The sequence below is a fragment of the Leptinotarsa decemlineata genome, unplaced genomic scaffold (genome assembly GCF_025532065.1).
Source record: "Leptinotarsa decemlineata unplaced genomic scaffold, Ldec_3_MD MMD2_tig00001393_RagTag_RagTag, whole genome shotgun sequence".
NCBI lineage: Eukaryota > Metazoa > Arthropoda > Insecta > Coleoptera > Chrysomelidae > Leptinotarsa > Leptinotarsa decemlineata.
This window is the reverse complement of record NW_027412562.1, coordinates 12,688,658-12,697,239: the sequence shown is the minus strand read 5'-3', so window position 1 is coordinate 12,697,239 and position 8,582 is coordinate 12,688,658. Positions and strand designations below refer to the sequence as shown.

Here is an 8,582-nt window from a genome sequence, read left to right as displayed (position 1 = left end):
TCAAAGTTTTACTTCTCTCACTCATATTGAACTAATGAATTCGGCAAGAAACGTTCAGAAAAGGTGTCACCTGTGTGTAGATGAGGCTGGTAGACATTTTGAACAACTTCTCTGAAGAAATATACTCCATTGTTTTTTCTTTATCATTATTATTATTATTGTTGAAGTTTTATTTATAAGTAGTAAATATAATATTAATTGATATCAGTTTTATTGAAATTATGCGTTTCAATTACTGCTGTGAAAAGCTTTCTAAACATTTGATAGCTACTACTGAACAATTTATTTATTTTTTTGAGAAAGACAGTTTTTGGCATTTCACTACTTCATCTCCATGTGAGAATCTTCCAAAGGAAGGAATCAATCAATTTTAAAGAAGAAACTCGATACACAGATGTTCAGAGCAGAGTAACTTTCAGACACAAACTGGAAGACAAAACCCTCCTGAAACAGCTACTTTTATATGAATACTGAATTATACAAAAAACACTTTTATCTACTCAGTTTGTATTCCAAACATTCGTTATGGAAATGAATCAGAATTTCTATACAGTATACTAAATGAAAGGTAAAAATTCCACTTACATGGAACACTGTCATCTCTGGTAGACATCGATGTTTCGCCGTAAGCCACTTGCCTTAGGGCTCTTCAGTCACGGAATAAGTTTGATCTACTTATGTCATCGATGACATCGTAATGACATTCATTCACGTATTTGAAATAATCCCAGCAGTAATTATACTGCTGGAATTTCAGCCCAAAATCCCATGTATTTTCTTATATCGCTTCATTCTGGACCTTTTTGGACCTCAGGCCCACTTCACACGAAAGGAGTAAAGGTCAGCGCCTCGTCTCTGCCAGACGTCCATTATGTGTAAACTGAGCCTTAGCCTTCAAAGCCCACTTCAGACCACCTCCACTTTTCCACTTTCACCGTCATTCAGTCAACCAATCAGCTATCACGCATAGAGCGGGAAATTCAAACCAGTAGATGAACAACACCGATACGAGCCCAAAATCCCATGTATTTTCTTATGGAGCTAAACTTTTTGCAATTTTTGGTTCAAACAGGAGTGGGGGAAACGTGTGACGTCATCAACGCAGGATGGAACGAGTATCGTAGCGATTCAAGCGTGGAACTCTGCCCCTCGGCCCCCTTGGTACTCCACCTAACCTATCAGCTCCCTTTGTACTCCGCCCTCGGCCCCCTTGGGATTCCGCATCAGCGCTCAGACCTCCTTGTTCCGTGATTTTAATTAAAAAAAGTTTAGCTCCATAAGAAAATACATGGGATTTTGGGCTCGTATCACGTATGCGTGATAGCTGATTGGTTGACTGAATGATGGTAAAAGTGGAAAAGTGGAGGTGGTCTGAAGTGGGCTTTGAAGGCTAAGGCTCAGTTTACACATAATGGACGTCTGGCAGAGACGAAGCGCTGACCTTTACTCCTTTCGTGTGATTTGGGCCTGAGGTCCAAAAAGGTCCAGAATGAAGCGCCATAAGAAAATACATGGGATTTTGGGATGGAATTCCTGCAGTATAATTACTCCCAGCTAAAAGGAATCTTGTTCAAATTGAAAGGGTTATATTTTTAGGTGTGACTAATTTTTGGGAAAGACAGTTTATGGCTTTCAACTATTCCATATCAATACAAAAAATGTGGGAATCTTCCAAAGAAAGGAAGGAAGCAGTCAATTTTGAAGAAGAAACTCTATACATAGATGTGTAGATCAGACAAAGAAGTAAGAAGTAAACTGAAAGAAAAAGGCCCTTCTGAAACAGATACTTTCATATAAATATTGAATTACACGAAAAAAAAAAAACTTTTATATGAAAACCAAAAACTTTCTTTCCTAAAAATTAATCACTCCTAAAAATATAACCCCTCCAATTTAAATTTCTTTCTGTTCCATTGCTGTGTCGCGTCTTCCGAAGCCTACTTGACCAAAGTGTGCGTTTCAAAGTCTACATGAAAAAACCTAAGGCTCTGGATTTCAAAGATGACTCAGGCAAAACATCAAGTGTGCTATATTTTCCGAAAGATAATTTTAAGATCTATTGGAATATGCATGAATATACAGGGTGTCTCTTAAAAAAATAGTTTTACATCAATAACTATTGATATCTCATTTGGAAAAATGAGTTTTTTACACCACTGAATTCGTGGAAAAGTGCTCCGGAAACGTTTTCATAGAAACGAAATCAAGAAATTTGTAACCCTAACATATTTTGGAAAAAGAACAGAAACAATTGCGGGTTTCTTCAGAAAAAGCAATGTAGAAGTGGCATTTAGACCACTTGCCAGGTTATCTAATTTCCTTTTTAATCCCAAAGAGGAAGCGGACAGAATGGAGAAATCTGTAGTTTATTAGCTCAAGTGTTCGGAGTGTAATGGTGTTTATGTGGGAAAATGTGGCCAACATTTCTCAAGACGGTATGCTGAACACGTAAGGTGTTCGACGTTTTCAAACCATTTCTTGGAATACAGTCACAAGTTCCAGAATCTATACGATACGGAAATTTTGCACTGTGCAAGCAAAAGTTGGAAACTCAATTATTTGGAATCTTTGGAAATTCATAAGCATAAGTATTGCGGATGTAACCTGCTGAACTAAATAATCAAATCGATCTAATTTATCCACCGGTTTTCAAATTAGCGCGCCCACATTGCCACAGGTAAATAAAATTCAGGTACTCAATGGAGTTAAGTACCTCTGTTATTACTTACAGTGGTGTTTATGACGATATGATGATATGACGAAACTGCAGTAACGATAGTTACAAATTAAAGTGGTAAAAAACATAGAAAGTTTCATTCCTCATTTTTCATGAAACACTAAATTACGATATTGATGTCGAAATTTCTAGATAAAAGTAAAAATTTAGAGATCCAAAGTCGTGATTTTTAAGAATCTGCGATTCCGTGAAAAAGTGTATTCAATAGATTCATTTTACGCCAGAGGTTCCAAATTCCACTTATCACGATAAAATTGAAATTGTGTTGATCCTTGAATAATAATACTTTTCCTATAAAATTGAAATCATATTTTTTTTAGTATATTTTCACTCATTTTTTTCTGTTATTTTTAAACAACTCGAGTTCCAGATAAAAACAAAAATATCAAGATGATTGATCACTTTTAAATAACATGAGTCTTGAAAATACTCATACACCCTCGTATCATGGTAATATATTCAGAGATTCGCTACATGCTTCAGAATTACCGCACTCGAACAAATAATAGACTTCTCCCCCGATTAACGGCCGATTTGTGCGTGTGTTTCACAGGAAAATGAATGAATCATCGCGGTATTTACCCCTCATTCCTGCGATTCGTGTCGCCGCTACGGAAATTTCAACACGGCACCCTTTACTGCCCTTGTTCAACCTATCTTTTGTTGCGTGACCTCCAAGATACGTCGTAAAAACCTCCTATGTATTTTATTCAAGATTAAAAATTAAATTAGCAGTCGAAGGGGAAAGTTGGGGTCATTTTCGAAGGCTTTGATGTTTAATTGGCACGTGTACTGTAATTATTACCGATGTCTATTTTGATCCACATCTATGTGAAATGCATTTATTTATGAACATTTACGAGCTCGTATGATTGCTGGTCAAAACATAAATAGTTGATGAAATGTGAATCAATTGCAAAACAAAATCATAATGAGCCAATTATTCGTTTAAACAAACCAAAAAATATATTAGACATATCAATAAAAATTCAAACTCTGCACCTTTATTTGTCTGTCAAAAAACAAAATTGAATTTAGAAATGAAAAGTTATCAACAAAACTATTCAATAAAGCATAAAAAAACCTAAGGGTTTTATATATTAAATCAAATGGTACTTCATTTTTAGTTTACAGTAGTATGTGGCTTGTCTAGCTGTACTTGCTTCTTTCAATAAATTTGATGGATTGAAAGAAGCAAGTACATCTATTAAATCAAATATTTGAAGTGGTTTTCGAATATTTAATGAATCCACTATTTATCTATTATATCATTATCAATACATTAAATATTTCATACATTTTTATTCCGGCAAATTAGTGAAACTTTTTTTTCTATATTGTTTTTTTTCCATTAGTATAAATATTTCATATGTTTCTTGGGAAATTAATTATTATTATTATAAAAATCATATTTAGGGCGTTCCAACGAAAACTTGACCCCCCTGTAAATCAGAAACGGGCGTGTAATCGAAAATTCGAAAAAACACGTCAATTTTTATTTCTATGGGGCTAATTCTGATATGGAAATCATGTCCGAAACTTCACCCCCCTGCGGTCAGCAACTACCCCCTATTTTTTCAACGACATGGGGATCGAGTGAAACATTATTTGACAGGCTTTTTGTCCCTCTATTTCTTCTGTAATTTTTTTCGAAATTGGTTCATTCGTTATTGAGAAATAAAATGTTGAAAGTTTTATTTAAGGAAAATCAGGAAATTCATTTTCCCTTATTTTATTGAGAAAATCAACAAAAGGACCTCCATCTAGTCCAATACAGTCTACTTTCGAAAGCGTTCCTTACATTAATGAAGATGTCCGGAGTCAGCAATCGGAATTCCCGAAGAATTCTCTGTCGAAGGTATTTAGATTTGTAGGCTTAGATTTGTACACTTTCGACTTCAGGTGTCCCCACAAAAAGAAATCTATCGGTGTGAGATCGAGTGATCTAGCCGGCCTCTCTACTGGACCCCTTCTTCCGATCCAACGCATTGGAAAAAGTTCGCCCAAGAACTGTCTCACCTGCATATCAAAATGTGGGGTTGCAACATGCTATACTGGAATGTTATTTCATTTTCTACTAAATAGTCATCATTTTCTGAAATTTGTGTAGTCATAGGATCTACACAGTCTTGTAAGTATGTGTCTCCATTGAGATTACCTTCAATGAAAAATGGTCCAACAGTGTGATTACCAAGAATGCCGGCCCAGACATTTTTGTGGAGTTTGCGAATGTGCTTCCATCACCAAATGAGGATTCACATTGCTCCAGTAACGACAATTATGTCTATTCACTTCACCATTTAACATGAAAGAACTTTCGTCTGAAAACCATGTATTGTATAATAGGTTTGAGTTATTGGTCAATTTTTCGCTGAAAACCTCACAAAACTGAAGTCGACGATCAGGATTATCTTCGTTTAATTGCTGAACTAGCCTTATTTTGAAAGGATGGAATTTGCAGGCTTTCAAAATCCAAAAAAACACTTAAAGCTGATACACCAGACGCTCAGCTGCTTGTTTGACAGATTGTCGATTATACATGTGTAAACGTCCTAAAACTGCAACTGCAACTCTGTCATTTGTGACAGGGCGGGATACTTCATGTTTTCTGTTGTTGTTACACATTTTATTTCCAGTTGTTTTTTTTTGAATCAATAGCGTAGAATATATTACAATTCATACTCTAATTCAACTCGATTTGATCCTGACTATATAAATATTATTAATTATTGTTGCATTTATTCTTTATTGTCCAATATTGTTATGCTAATCTTGGTTACTCCAACGGGCTGATCAGTTACCTTGGCCATCTACGGTAGAATAGTAGCAGTCCATATTTCCTGCCAAGAACAGGTATTCGTAGGTAATCAAGGTGAAAAGTTTCCTGCATCAAGGGACCCAGCGCTATTGCCAAGTTCCGCTGATGATTTCCTCTGTTCTCTGAGGGCGTTTCCTTACTGGTTTTATTCTTATTTTCCACGGTTATTATTCATTGTGAGTCATTGTTGTGTGGGATAATTAGGCTGACTTTGTTATATGAAACCTCCATTAACAGAAGTTGTACAATTGTTATAGAAATACATTCATTTATTGCTATTGCCATCTGGACAGTAATTCCGCAACTATTTCCTGTCAGCTGTTGCAGGAACTGCCTACTATCGATTTTTGAAATCGATTACCGATGTTTCTCCTTATTGTTTTTTTTTGAAGTGAAGAGAGGAAAGGAGCCATTTTGTTCGTGATCTTTGAAAGAAACACATCGGGCCCAATTTTCGAAAGTGGTTAAGTAATTGGCATTATTACCCTAGAGTGGGGATCAGCATTTTTCGAAAGTTAAGTAGTGATTATAGTACCTTCTATTGTCTCTTGTTGGTTTTTGGAGAATTTGTTAGAGGTCAATCACATCCTTTAATGGGGATCAGAGGCCCTGAATCGGTGAGTTGTGTCAGTTTTCTTTGATGTTTAAGACTTCATGCAATTCTATTTTTCTCATGCAGTTTCACTTCACATCTGTTGCTAGTGGTATCTGGCCGTTTTAAAGGAGAAGAGACGTTCCTGTGGATGGTACGAAAAGTTTTTTTTATTTCATATCCAGTTTTTATTCGATCTGTTTTTTGAGCAATTCTAGAACTTTCGTCACTCAAGCGATGTTTCACGATTTCAGAGGATTTTACCAGTCCAGAGAGCTAATTTGGGAAAAATATTGGCGAGTTATTTTCCACAGAAAACCTTTGTTTTGTCAGAAGAACATTCATCTAATTAAAATTGATTTACCAACAGCAAAAACCCTTTTCTGAAGGTAGGAATGACTTCATTAATTAGTTGTTATTTTCCTTTATTTCATTTGAAAATTAGTATACATTCAATTCGTGATATTTTTTATAAGTTTTATTGATCTGAACAATGCTATATATTTGGAGCTTCGAAATTGAATCAATTATGTTTTTAACACTATCTTTTTCAAAACCTATGGTGGACTTCATTTTCTTTTTGAACTCAGGATAGACTAGTACAGTCGATTAATTAATTGTTTCGTAAAACCGGCCTATTTAGAAATATATTTTTTTAAATTATTCTATTGCTTCTGAGTCTAAATGATGTCAGCAAGCACACTTTTATATATACGGGGTTGTAACTAGTTTGTAGGAGAAAATATAGATAATAAGAATCCTTACAAAAAAAATTGTCAAAGGAAATAACTATTTCGTACTAGAATTATTTGAAATTGAAATAATTCGATAGCAGAGAGATATTTATTTTTTTTAATTTTACTTTATACAGGGAGTATCAATTTTGCGATCATGACTTATAGTGATGTGATTTATTTTTTTTTCTATTTTGAGGGAGACTGATTTCTCTACAGTTAGTTGTCGGGAAATGAATTATAATAAATTAGGGGTGGCAAATTGCAATTTTTTTTAATTTTATTTTTGATATCGATGAATAATTTTGCATTCAGTTTTCATTTGCCAAATGTTTGAGATATACCGGGAGATAATAAATATAAAGGTTTTAGTTTGAGTCAGATAGTAAACCATTAGTGCAATAGCCACCAGGTTACAGGGTGAAAAATCAGAATAAATAAGCGCACACAATCAGAAGATTGACTATAAGATAATATTCATTAATTCATGTTTTTATTCAACGAAATATAACCGATTTCTATTCTTTCTGAAGGGTTTTATGGTTGGGTTTTGAAACTCGTCAACTAATCAGAAAATCCTGACCTTGTCTGCCTAGCCTAATTTGGTTTTACTGACCAAGCATAGAAATTTTGACGTGACTGGCAAGTTTGGTATTTTGGAATCCCACCGGCACCAAAGGACCTGTCAAGTTGGAACGCAAGTACCTAGTGTTAAGCGGAAAATTTCTCTAATTGTATTATTAATTTATTATTGTATGCGGTACGTCTCATTGTTTTTTTTATTTTTTTTTTATGGAAAGCGGAGATTTCCTCGTTGATAGGATTTTCAATTTTACTTCATACTCCTATACATGCGCCTGCGCTTAAGCTTAAGCTACGGTCGGGAGACAAACGCAGTCAATAACAAGACGGTTGATCTCTGCTAACTATTATATTCGAGATTTTGCTTTTGGATGTGAGAATATAAACTTTTATTTTCAATCTCATATTACCAGGTGTATGTTGTTTATTAGTATTACTACAATAGATATTGCTCTATCCTTGTTGTTGTTGTCAATTACTCGCCTTATCCATCCCATTGTTTCATGATTTCAGTGTGATGAACTTCTAAGAACTTTTTTTGGACAATAAAAAAAAATCATGTGGCGCCCATTATAAAAGTTTGATTGAACCACTCCCTTCTCCACTGGTTAAAGGTTAGCGGCAATTGTCCAAATAATTAGTAATTGACCTACGAGGTAACGAGTTGTTTTTTTTTAAATTTTTTTTATTGTTTATGATTTGGAACAAATATATTTGAGGAGAATTTTGAGCGCTACAGAAGATAACCTGATGTTCTAAACTCATCTATTAACTGTTTAACGTATCGATGGCTTACGTTGTGGTCTGGATTATTCGTATTATAAATTCATGCAGCAGCTTTAGCACATTCATTATTCCGTATATTATAGTTGCAACACTTTCTATTCTTTCCTCAGTAGAATAAACCATGTTGGAACACAGTGAACAAGGATGACTGAATAATAATTCGTGTAGAAGTGACATAGGCCAACTATTTACTTTTTGTTCTACGACAACTAGATTCAACAAACACTACCAGTGCAGAAAGAACTAACAGTGTCATCAATTCCAAAACGTTCACTAGTATTGAATGAATTCTACAAATCTAGAAGACCTGCGACAGAGAATCGTTTCGAAATG

General features: G+C 34.7%; 1 long non-coding RNA gene across 1 annotated transcript; it reads left to right on the top strand.

Moving 5' to 3' along the window:
• The first annotated feature begins 5,767 nt into the window (after positions 1 to 5,767).
• LOC141482536 (uncharacterized) lies at positions 5,768 to 8,195 on the top strand. The gene is made up of 3 exons (XR_012465584.1): positions 5,768 to 6,172; positions 6,235 to 6,536; positions 7,415 to 8,195. It is a non-coding gene; the product is annotated as an uncharacterized lncRNA (long non-coding RNA).
• Positions 8,196 to 8,582: the final 387 nt, after the last annotated feature.